The following is a 13,189-nucleotide window of genomic DNA, read 5'->3' as shown; positions in this document are numbered from 1 at the left end:
AAAAAAAAAAGTACTTGTGTCTATTCTGGCAAACCATGTTTAAGGCAAATCCATGGGGAATTATCATTGTGAGTATAATATCCCCAGATGTATGTTACAACAACATACTGTATGCATGCATGTGTGTATGTGAAAGCGTTGTTTTGCATTTTAAAGGTACATCTACTCCTCACAATGTTGAGCTATGAAAGAGATTCCTGGGGTGTATATGAAAACTAACTCAACAGCTTATGACACACAGAGAGAAATGAGGCCAAACAGCAGGTTAACATTCTGCCTCTGTCGCTGTCTTCCTGCACAGGTCGGTTGCTCTCTGTAGCTTATACATTACCCATGTGTCTAACAGGGTACTGTCTGTCAGTGATCTTTCCACACTGGTTGCCACTGCTGTTGGGTCACTGGGGTGGATCTGAAAGGTCAGCATCTGCCTTTAAACAAATACGAGAGCGTTTCCAAATATACAGATGAGACAGGGGAGTGATATTTGCCCATACAGGCAATGAATATTGAGGAGCACCGTGAAAAACAAGAAGGATTTTTATTTCACTTATGCAAACTAAGACGCCTGGGAATTGTTGGAACAGTGCGGTGGTATTCAAAGCCAATACATTTTTGGACAATATACAGGCACTGCCGCTAGGTACAGAAACGCTTGACTTTCACTTAGCCTTCACTTCACTGAGCCTTACTGACATTGAAGTTACATTTACTGTTAGTAGGCAAGCACACAACAAATAAGCCTATATCGCAGAGACAGTATTTTTCCTCCTGTGAATGCAAGATTAAAATTGTAGTGGAGTCTCAGATAAACATCAAGGGCGAAGGAACATCAAGCAGCTCACTGTGACTGCTCATAAGGTACCTAATTTAATCATTTCAGATGCTAAATCTTGGCAATAAAGTCAGTTCCTTTGCATGAGAAGTTTTCTGTTGTTGTCTGTCACCAGTGAACTGCCTTTCTACATTTTTTTTAATAAAACCAAACACTTCCTGCAAATTTATCACACAAAAAAATGGTAAATATAAATAAAATGAGGGTCAGTACAATCCAATACAGAGGAGAAGTTGAATTTCATTGACAGCATCAGTAGAACAGCTGGAGTAAGAATTGTGGCTGACGTAATACAACAGAGTACCAAAAGTATATCTGTACAGCAATGTAGTGTTTTCTGCTCTGTTGCCAGTTATTGCTGTAACAATAACATAATGAATAATAATAAAGCTCCAGGAATTAGTTATTTTTAGAAATATGTTGATTAATACACCTGTTTATGTCATAAATCTTATATAAATGACTAGCTCTGACCTAACACTCATGTTAGACATAAACATATTATGCCTACCCCTCAGTCCACCCCTTGTTGTGGTGTGGTGGCCTAATTGCTCTAATGATCCAGAAAGCTATGACAGCGAGTGCATAAGCCCCTGGTTGAGACATCCAAGCTATACAGGTTAAGGGGTTGGGATAGAGCTAACACTTCCCAGCCAGAAAACCCCCCAAAACAATGTCCAAGACTCTTTACAACTCTACACAAGAATAAAGGAACCAGTACAGTCCCTGAGTAGGAAATGGGGTTTCTAAGGAAGCCTACAAATAACATCACTAGACAAGCTCTGACCTGGAATCCATTGGGAAAGACAAAGCGAGGACCGCAGGAACACATGGCACAGGTAGAGTGACACAGAAACGTAGAGAAACTGACATGCATGGAAAAGATTGCCCAGAGCCATGTGCGCTCGTGGGGAATCATCAATGGCTTATGGCCCTCATGGGGCAAAGAGACTTAGGAAGATACACATTATTCAGGGTGAATTGACCTTCTGAGGCTACATACGGGTGTGGTTGTGCTGGGGATTATGTGAGTGTGGGAACTGGTATAAATGACAAAAAACAATAAATAAAAGAGAAAATATCAACTCAAAAAACATACTGTAACTCATTATATATCGATGTGCGCAGGGTCTACAAGGGTAAAAGAAATTATTTTTGAAAGGTGGTGACCAAAAGAGTAACTGACTTTTTGTTGAACCATCATCCATCCTCATTTTCATCCAGTGTGGCCTTGGAGGCTGACATATGTTATGGTGTGGCTGGAAAGATTAGGACCCAATATGCAGGACTGCAAACTGGCACTGAACTCAAAATACAGCTTTATTCCGAGACTCGGGGGAGGGATCGAAAATATAAAAGAACTTAAATTGGGAAGATACCAGGAATTTGCTAACTAAGAAATTACTGAATGGAACTTTCAAGACACACAAGTGGGAATAAGGGCCAAAGAGAGACTGAAACAATATTTACATCCAGGTAATGAGTGAGGAAAGAGGAAAGAGGTGGAAAACACAGTAGTTGCAAATCAGGAATAATAAGACAAGAGGAGTTAAACTCAAAAAAACATGCACGAGACAAGAGGCTATCACAGCAAAACAGGAAACGTAACTAACACTGACAGAACTAAGACATGCAAACATCGGCGTGACTTTGTGCTGAACATTGGGGGAGGGGTCAAGATCTCTGTCTAAATAAATAAACCTGGGTAAATTCCCAGATGATTATATTGCTGGTAACACTGGAAATGAATAAGAAAACCAACAGCCTATTTATGTAAGATAATTCATAATTTTATTGGGGGGATTATATTGGTTGAGATATGCATGGATGACTGTTCTACAGGAAGAGCTAGCCAACACTGTCATTAAAGGTACAGCAATAAATGTGTTAAACTCTAGTTAAAAGCTGTAAGGCCCCATTATCATAGCATCGAGAAGCCAAAGATATCAAGCCCTAACAGTCTGTCGCTTATAAGAATAGGTGATGTTGGGAAAGGCTTCTCGTTTCCAGGCTGTCAGTGCATCATTATGTTAGTTTTACCTGCTTTCAGCGAAAGGTTGGGTCAGATTTCACAGAATGGAATATTAATGGGGTCAATGGCTGGCTGAAAGAGGTTTCAGCAGGTACTTTAAGTAAGAGTTTGATCTCTTAAAAAGGATAACTTGGCACGGGTCACTACGCTTTCTATCTTTTATACTAAATAAGTGGATCATTGTTTTTATGTCCCTTTGGAACTGATCTAAACAGAAAGACAGCTAAAAAAGAGAGGCACAATATTAGGTATAGTATAGTTTGACAGGCCAAAGAACGATGGGTATATTATAATGATGGCCCTTTGCATAGTTAAATAGTTACTGATTAGTTTGCCGCGTCATCCTAAAATGATCATCCCAAACGATGTGTCCACATGTTTTAAACAATCTGAGTAAAGCTTGCCCATAAAACAAAGTAAGCTTGCAGTTTCACTGCAGTCTCTTGTGCTTTTTCAGAATAACTTGAAAAATGGCAAATTTTAGACTACGATGTTCTTCCGAGCAGCTTGTGTTTTTTTTGTGGGCAGATGTTTGCGCCGTGGACTTAAATGTCCAATATTTGCATCATTATTGCTTGGATTTTACTCGCTAAAGATCTTTAACTCAACTGCCAACAACAATCTGGAAGAAATCGTAGGATTGTTTACAGAAGATCATTTCAGGGAGGCTTGAGAAAACAGGTGGTAATCTCACATAAAACAGCACAGTGGTCATGGTGGTGTCTCATCACAGTCACTTTATGTACTTTTTAAAATAAGGAAGAAAACAAATAGCCACCTTTATATTGGTTTAAATATATATATAAAAAAATGCACTTGACACAAAATAACCTCTTTGACTCTATGTCTATTACTGCATATTTACTTTGCAAGAGAGAAATAAGGATATTAGAGATATGGTGATATGTAGAGTCAGGATGTCAGCAAGTAAACTGCTAATGAACAAAGACAAGTGAATTAATACAGCATTTAATTGGATGGATTTTAAGGCAGCATATTCACAGGCAGAGTGGTCACAGGTCGACAGCAGCAGCTCGGTGTATTTAAATTGGGGCAAACCTGCTGTTTTTGAGGCATTCCAGCTCAAATGCTGCAAAACGTGCAGATTAGAGAAAGTAATTCTACTGCTAGGAGAGCCAATCAAGACTAATTCTTTTCTAGCTGTTTGAGTTATTTTCAAATCAACTGGAAAAGGTGCATTTCGGAAATATAAACATTGAAAAAATACCAATTTGCAACACATTAAATGAAATCCAGCTACAGAATTAATTTAAAAGGGTTTAAAATCAAATTTTATAGATAATAAAAAATAGATGAATAATTATCATCCACCATGTTTAGTTTGTTGTATGCGATCAGCCTTTCTGGAAGGATATGACCACAGATAACCTTATTTCATTACAATCTCAGTTATGAGAAAATGTCCAGTCCATTTATTGAGCTGTAACAGCTGTCTGTTATTTTTTTAAAGAACGTGAATAGTTATTGTTATTATTTCTCATTTCTAAAATTTTTTTAATAAGTAGATTCTCCGTGAATTGCTACCTTATCGTGGTGGAGGGATTTGTGTGTCCCAGGGATCCCAGGGGCTGTGTTGTCTGGGGGCTTTAGCCCCCTGGTAGGGTCTCCCATGGCACATTGGTCCTGGGTGAGGGACCAGACAAAGAGCGATTCAGAAGACCCTTATGAAGAGAACATCGAGGGAACAGTTTACCCTGCCCGGGATAGGGTTACCGGGCGCTTTGTCACCGGTTCTGTTCATAATTTTTATGGACAGGATTTCTAGGCGCAGCCAAGTGGCGGAGGGCTTTTATTTTGGTGGCCTCAGAATCTCATCTCTGTTGGCTTCATCGGGTGAGGGCCTCCAGCTCGCACTGGTTCGCAGCCGAGTGTGAAGCAGCGGGAATGAGGATCAGCACCTCCAAATCTGAGGCCATGGTTCTCAGCCGGAAAAGGGTGGAGTGCCCACTCCAGGTCGGGGATGAGTTCCTGCCCCAAGTGGAGGAGTTCAAGTATCTCGGTGTCACGGCCCAGCGGCACAAGGGAACAAAGATGGACACAGGTGCAGAAACCAACCCGGAAGCGAGACGGTAGGGAACAAATTATTTATTTCCGCCCACAGGCAAAGTGAGGGAGACAAGATCTCCACTCCAGGTGCTACCTCTGAGGACAAGAAAAACAAGTAAGACATCACACAGCGTCTGACAGAGTTATGATGCTCCACTCGACTGACATGGGGATAGCAGATACTCAGGCGATGAATGGTTGAGAGCGCAGGTCTGATATACTGCTGGCATGATTGCTCACAGGTGGTCAGCCAGGGAGGAGCAACCGAACTCTGCCCAAAGGAGGAGGGGCCGCTGTCGGAGACCTGCAGGTGCCCACCCAGACCATGACACTCGGGGTCTTGTTCGCGAGTGATGGGAGAAGGGAGCGGGAGATCGACAGACGGATTGGGGCTGCGGCTGCAGTGATGCGGACACTGTACCGGTTCGTCGTGGTGAAGAGGGAACTGAGTGTAAAAGCGAAGCTCTCAGTTTACCAATCTATGTCCCTACCCTCACCTATGGCCACGAGCTGTGGGTAGTGACCGAAAGAACGAGATCGAGGATACAAGCGGCAGAAATGAGCTTCCTCCGAAGGGTGGCCGGCCTCTCCCTTAGAGATAGGGTGAGAAGTTCGGCCATCCGGGAGGGGCTCAGAGTAGAGCTGCTGCTGCTCCACATCGAAAGGAGCCAGCTGAGGTGGTTCGGGCATCTGACAAGGATGCCTCCTGGGCGCCTCCTTGGTGAGGTGTTCCGGGCATGTCCCACCGGGAGGAGGCCCTGGGGCAGACCCAGGACACGCTGGAGAGATTATATCTCTCGGCTGGTCTGGGAACGCCTTGGTGTTCCCCCGGATAAGCTGGAGGAGGTGGCTGGGGAGAGGAAGGTCTGGGCCTCTTTGCTTAGGCTGCTGCCCCCGCGACCCGGCCTCGGATAAAACGGATGAAGATCGATGGATAGATTTAAATGTTGTTTTAACCTCATAAACAACAACAATAAAAAGATTAAAAAAAGATACAAATGTAATAAAATGAAACAATTTCCCCATTTGTTTGAACTTATTGGGATTCATAGATTCATTCAGATTAAAAAAACAGGCTATTTAAAGTGCATCTATTACATCTACATTATCTATACAGTTATCATACAACAGTGAGCAATAATAGGACATTTAACTAAGAGAATGTAATCTAATGTGAAAACAGGTCTCTGATAACCATGAACCATTTGAACATCTGACAATTTCTGAAAGGTAAAAAGGTACAAAAGACAACTGCACAAGCTCCATCTTCTTAAAATGAAAATTCTGTGATATCGTAAAGTGTCCAAGATCTACTGCAATATAGGACTTTTTTTTTCAAAGGAATTGTTTGCATTACACATCCACACATCTAAACAAGAATAAACAGATTGTCAGTCTAAAATACATCACATAACATATATTTTTCCACATTAGCAGCCAGGTGCTGTTAATCAAATGTACAGGTCTAACTGATCATCAGCAAGTGTGAGCACCTCTACAAAAACAGGAGTTTTGGAAATTTGCTAATCTGGAGCATTCAGATATGTGTTCACACAGTTGTTCCAGGAGTGGCTATCCCAGTAAATTCACCTCAAGGTCAGACCAAGTAATGCTCAGTGAAATTGCACACCCCCCAACCCACCCCAGGAGCGACATCTCAGGCCTCAGTTAACATGTTAAACGTGAAAGCTCATGACAGTACCATTAGAAAAAGACTGGACAGGCATGACTTGTTTGGAAGGGTTGCCAAGAAAAAAAGCCTATTCTCTCTAAAAAGAACATGCAGGCTTAGTATTGGAAGGTTGCATCTGAGCAAAACTTTTGGTACAATGTCCCTTGGACAGACAAAGTGGAGATGTCTGGCCACAATGAACAGAACCATGCTTCATGCAAACCATGTACCAGCTGGTTGATGGTGATGATTTGAGCTTGTTTTGGAAATAGTTTGGGACCATACCTCTTCAACACGTTGACGTCATTGAGTCAGCCATCGACTGCTCTGTACACTAAAGATTTTTAGTCTTTTTGACAGCTAAACTGTGGCTTAAGATGGACATGGCAGGGCAAAGATACCATGCACGGCAACATATGTACAACAGAATGACTGAAAAAGACAAGAATCAAGGTGTTGCAATGACCTAGACCTTAACCTGAACCTTAAGAGAGCTGTGCATAAATTAATGCCTTCAAACCACAATGAACTGAAGCAATATTGTAAAGAGGAGTGCATCAAAATTCCTCCACAACAATGTGAGAGTCTGATAAAGTCACACAGAGAACAATTACTTCAGGTTATTGCTCTGAACAACAACTTGATGTGCCCACTTAAATCACAGGATGTACTTTTTCACAGGCCTGCATACAGTCATGACTCTACGGATGTACCATCACATGCAAGAATATCATCTTGTTTATCAAGCTTATTTGCATTAGTAAACTCACAGGAGGTAAAACTCTTGCACTCATGGCAGTGGTGATCACCAGTATTTTACATTTTACATTCACTTGCATTCACACGTCCATGAGAAGTCACTGATATAAACAGCAAGCATTTTAACACTGTTTAAGCTGCGTTTGTTGTTTCCCAGTGAGGTCGGACTTATTTTTTCTTTTTTTTTTCTTGTGTCAAAATCCGTTGATACATGCACATTTTTCATGACACATCACTGAGTCCAAATACATTTTAAACAGGAGATAAAAGCAACCTTTCTTTTTCCAAACGGGGTGCAAGACAGAGGCTGCAGGCATCCCCTGCCACTGAAAATGTGTTGAACCAACTAATTTGCACCTTGAAATGAATCAATGTAAGTTCACTTGTGAGATTGTAGCTCTTCATTGTGTTGACTCGCTGCTGGCTCTGTGCTTATGCACTTTTCTTCTTTTATGCCTGGTCCTCCTGACAATGTTTGTGGTTTCGGCAGATAAGCAGCCAGCAGAATACAGAATAAAACAACAGATGCTTTGTGCCACTCAAAGTACCTCTTCAACAGTAAAATGTTATTTCTCTGCTTCACCCTCTATTCTAGCCCTCCCAGCATAGATCACACACACACACACACACACACACACACACACACACACACACACACACACACACACACACACACAAACAGGCTGACAGAAGATCTGAGGCATAAGAACTGCAAGGCAAGCAAAAAAAAATTCACCCCCAGTCCTCTTCATCTTCAAGTCCTCTACTCAGCAGCACAGCTGAATCCCACATCTGAGCTACTGTAATGTATACACAAAACCTTTTAACAAACTTTAAGTACATTATTTGCAAAATATTCTAAATTGAATCCAGGTTGTTTGTGTGGTACCTTCAAATTCAATCTGTAGATTTGTTCAGAATAAGAGACCACACACACTGATCTGAAGCCTGGTGCCTTTACCATATTTCTATTGTGTCTTAAAAACAAACTCAAATAGAGCAAACCAAGCAGTTGCCGGGTCAGATTTGCACCAAAGTAAATTTCGTTGCAAAGTGGAAGTATATCTTTGAATTTGCCCTAATCAAATGTGATGCATGGAAGGCGCATACCTCAGCATCCCGCTGAACAGCTCAATGAAAAATGCGGCAACATATCGTAGAGAGCGAACTCATTGGGGAAAATGTAGAGCAAAAGTAATCAATTATCGCACCTCCCATTTCCATTGCAGGGGTCCCTTGATTATTTAAGGGAATTAGCTATCGATCAGCTAAGTGAGTCAGCGGGAAAGCCACCAGCTGTCTCGCCGGTCAGCAACAAGGCTGGCGACTACACCCCTCCGCTACTCTTCAGACAGCTGAAGCAGAGGGAGCCTGGTTAGGCACTTGCCACTTCCCACTTGGCATCTGACTTTAGATGGCTTGGGAGGAATGTAGAAATTAACAGGTACTAATTATGTATGGGAGTCAGGCTAGCTCAAATCAAGGTCAACAAATGTTAAGGAGGTATGGAAATCTCAAGCCATATGCCAGACTGCTGCAGTGAAGTGTATGCCGAGCCGAGTCTCCGCATGCTCCCAGTTCATTATCACCATTATCATGCAGGATGTCTACATTTACGCCAGAGCAGCCAGCCATGGAGTTTAGTTATTAAAAGGATACATTGTGCTTTACACAAGTGTTGTTGCTGAACAGTCTACAACAATGGCTTCATGCAAAGAGTCAGTTCCCCACAGAAGATCCCATTATGTGTCCAGCCGAGCTGCTGCCAGTTTGAGCCCTGTGGATAAAATCTCACAGCATCTCTGGTTTGCTGTTTTTTAGTCATGAGTATAAAAATTCACAAAAATAAATAAATAATATTATTATAACAAAGGCAGGTAAGATGAAATGGAATGTGTTTACAGTGAAACTTGGTAAAAACAATATGCGGAGGAGACCATATTAGTCACTGATATTTTTGGGAGCGTAACTTTGTTAATCATGAAGTACATGATCCTGTGCCTAAGTAGGACATGTATGGGAAAAGGTATAAAGATATTTTAATGCAAATAACTTTCAGCTGACACACTTTTCTGACTGTTGCAAAATTTTTTTAGTTTTAATTAGTTGTGCTCGGAAACTTTATGACATTGAGACTTCGGTGCTTTCGGCTCTAATGTGATTTCACACAAAAAATAATAAAAAATTATAGTCAAAACTGCATCAATCAGTCTGTTTTCACTTTGAGACTGCTCCAAATGAAAACATATAATTAAAGCAGGTCATTGACTGCGTGGAAGCTACTGTGAATAAATACCAAATACCCACTTTTAAAGCATCAGGGACCTTTCTAACTTTTCCTTTTGTATATTATTAATTTGGTGCTTTGGTTTCAAATATATTTTCATCCCAGGAGAGAGGGATGCATTTTTTTCAATCTTGTGAAGTAAGAGCTTCTGGAAACTGAAGGTCACATACCGACTAATTATCCAGTCATCAACACGACAGTAAGTTAATACAGGGGAATATATCTACTGCATGGATATCATTAGCATCATTCCTCATATGTCCCCATCCTACATCTCTTTTGCGTGGAAGCTTAAAGTCTGGCGGATAGGTCCGTAAACATTTAGTATACACAGCTAATTTAAAGTCCTTAATTTTATATTCTCTTTCCCCTCAAAGGTCAGCACTTCTAAGACAGTTTGCTGCAGATCCCCCTGCAAACTGGATTTGTGTGTCAAAGATCAACACTGTGTGAATACCTTTCAGCAAATGAACTGATAGTGGCAGTTCCAGCAACAAGCAGTGATTTTTGTCCCATATTCCACTGGATAAAATAACTGGAGTAACTGAGCCCAGAGAATCTGCAGCAATGTTAATATAAATGTAACGTACAGTATGAGGATGAGGAAAGCAAGACAAAACCAGAGGTTAAAGAATCAAGAAGGGTGGTGTTGCATCTTTTAGTTAAAAAAACAAAACACAACCACAGATTAATATATCTATGAAAATGGAAAGGGCCGATTTCCTCAAAGTCAGAGCAACACCAAGCAGAAGCTGCCTTTTCTCACTCCTGCAGAACTTGATCTGCACAGCTTTTACTGTGGCTCAAAATGCTTTGTGATTGTTCTTTGTGAGACAAGCAGACTGGTGCCAGCATTTATCATGTGAGTGCTGAAAGCCGGCGCTGTGCGGGAAATGCCTGTACTGTACACGCGACAGTCTGAGCTGATTGCAAAGCAGCCACTGCAGCAATTGCTGACACCATGAGATGAGCATGATGGCCCCTAGTGTGGCCGCATATCACCAGCAGTGGGAATTTCACATGAGCTGTTGCAGGTAATTAGTGTTTGATTGTTTTATTTTGAAAATCACACTGTTGTATCCAGGCTGCAGAGCTCAGGTTTCAAAGACAAATCGTGTGACGAGCATGATTTGGTGTCCTTTAAAACCCTCTGCCCCGCATGTGGCGAAATAAATACGCACTTTGAAGTGCTCTTGTGGTTTTTCTGTGACGCATAGTTAACAGTGCTCATGCCTCCATTGATAATTGATGTCGTGCATTATTAGCCCCTTTCACTGCCAATCGAAGATCCTCTGTGTCACTGTGCGTCTCTAGGTCCCACTGCTCCCGCGGTGCAAATAATGCTATAGCTGAGGTGAAAAGCTGATTAAAATCTGCCACAGCCTAATGCACCGAAGACTATGAAAGTTATTTGGGGCCTGCAATGCAGAGGATGATAGTCCTTTGCCAGTTTTTTGCTTCTTTTTTCTTCCCACTCTGTGCAGGTAATAAAAGGAGGAGACAGAGCAGTGTCTTTCATGGACTTACAAGTGGGAGCTTTGGTGCTATTCGGGTGTGAAGAATACTTAAGTCAGGTATATCTGGAGACACAGGCAAATACCAAAGCCGTTTTTCTTTAGACAGGATGTGATTACATGGTACATTACAATGCAGCTCATTACTGCTTATGGCGAATTAATTACATGCCTCTCAGCTGAACTAAATTAAAACCTGGTTGGCTGTGATATTCAACAGGAAGACTGATAAACAAGGCTATATTTGATCGTTCACTGTGTGAAAACTAAAGGCTTGTAGAAAAGCCAAAGGGAGCGATAGAAACTCACAAAAAGTGCATTTGCTACACATCTTTGAGAAAGTTGCTGCCAAAAACAAGACTTTAGAGAGCTTTGCTGCAGTCCCTCAATTTTTAGACTGTCTGAAACAGGCAATTGTAGCTCCCTTTGCTCTCTCTTTAAGCAGCTTTCTTCTGACCTGCTGCCCTTTGCAAACATAAGAAGTTAAAAACAAACTCTAAACACATGAAGCAACATTAGCAGTCATTTGGAGTCATGTCTGCAAGCAGCTAAATGACGTAAGTTCAGTATTCTCTGGTCTGATTAGCTGCTAAAAATGTTAGCTTAGTATCTTAGCTAGTTTCTAATTTGAAATAAGAACGGCATTAGTAATGGCAAATAGGCAATAGGTATCTGTTATAAACTGTAAAACATTATATGTTGGGTAAATGTCACACAACTCTACATCTCTATCTACACTCTGCAGGATGCTAATTCAGTCTTTGTTTAGAGATTCATTTTTTTGGCTCATTATCTGCTAAATGCTAACGTACGTTCACTATAGTTAGATGCTTTTTCATGCTGCCTGCTGCAACTAGAAATTAGCTTGATAAGACAAGATTTTTCATGCTGAATTCAAACACTGAACTAAAATATCCTAAAAGGCCCACAGTTAAGCACGATTGCCTCAGTTTTAAATAAATGATTAAAAACTCAGGCTGTAAATGTAGTGGGTTTGATGAAGTGCAGAAGATAAAGATCATTTTTTGCCAAACCAGAGTAACAGGAACTGTTCTTCTGCATCAGTGGTTTCCACTCTTTTCTGGGTGAAAGTCCACACAAGTATATAATGAAGTTCAGGGTAATTTCCAAAAGGGAATGGACATTTTACAGTGTATTGCCTTCATTTTCATCAGTCTATCCACCCATTTGCTTCCACTTATTCAGTGCAGTGGCAGCGGATTAACCCTTAGATGCATAAGTGGGTCAAAAATGACCCAGTGGGGTTGTTTTCTTGCAATCAGTAGAGGTTTTTGATACGGGCGACACGGGCAGTTGCCCGGGGCGGCATCGTGGTGGGGGCGGCATCACGGGCATCGGAAAAAAATAAAAATAAAAAATTACTCGTACTCATGCTGCTCCGACATCATGCCAGAGCATATTGGGAATGGCATAGGCACCGATCGGTTTTCTATCGCTCATTTGCTGGGAGTAAGAGCGCCCTCCGTTTGCGAGGTGCACCTGCTTCTTGCGGCCGGGGCGTCGGGGGATTCTCTGGCTGGCTGGAGCAGCATCTAATAACCAACTCACAAAATAAAACAAAATAAAAAACAACAACAAACACGAAAACACCAGACATTATCATACAGACTTATTTATGCACTGATGTTTTTTTGAAATTCTATAAATTGAGAGCAAGAGCCCTCGGTGCACCTGCTCACTGCTGAAGTCAAAGTAAACTTTATTGTTATCTCCGCTACATACAGTCCAGTATATAGAGAGATGAGACGACGAGGCTCCAGTTACAGCAGTGCAAGTAAAGAAACAATAAATATAAGAACAGTAAGAAAATAAATATACGCTTTAGGATTCGGGGTAAAGGCATCAATAACAATTTAAAATGTATATTTTACAGTTTGATGATTTAAAGTCTCACACACAACCCGTCGATGGGGGAAGGGGACCGGCTGCTTCCAAATAGAGCACATTTCATTCATAATGTTGTAAATCCAAGCCCATTATCTATTCATGATTTGAATCCTGGGTT

This window comes from Pundamilia nyererei, unplaced genomic scaffold, assembly GCF_000239375.1.
Source record: "Pundamilia nyererei isolate P.nyererei 1_Seehausen unplaced genomic scaffold, PunNye1.0 scaffold00356, whole genome shotgun sequence".
In the NCBI taxonomy this organism is placed as follows: domain Eukaryota; kingdom Metazoa; phylum Chordata; class Actinopteri; order Cichliformes; family Cichlidae; genus Pundamilia; species Pundamilia nyererei.
This window is presented reverse-complemented; position numbering follows the sequence as displayed.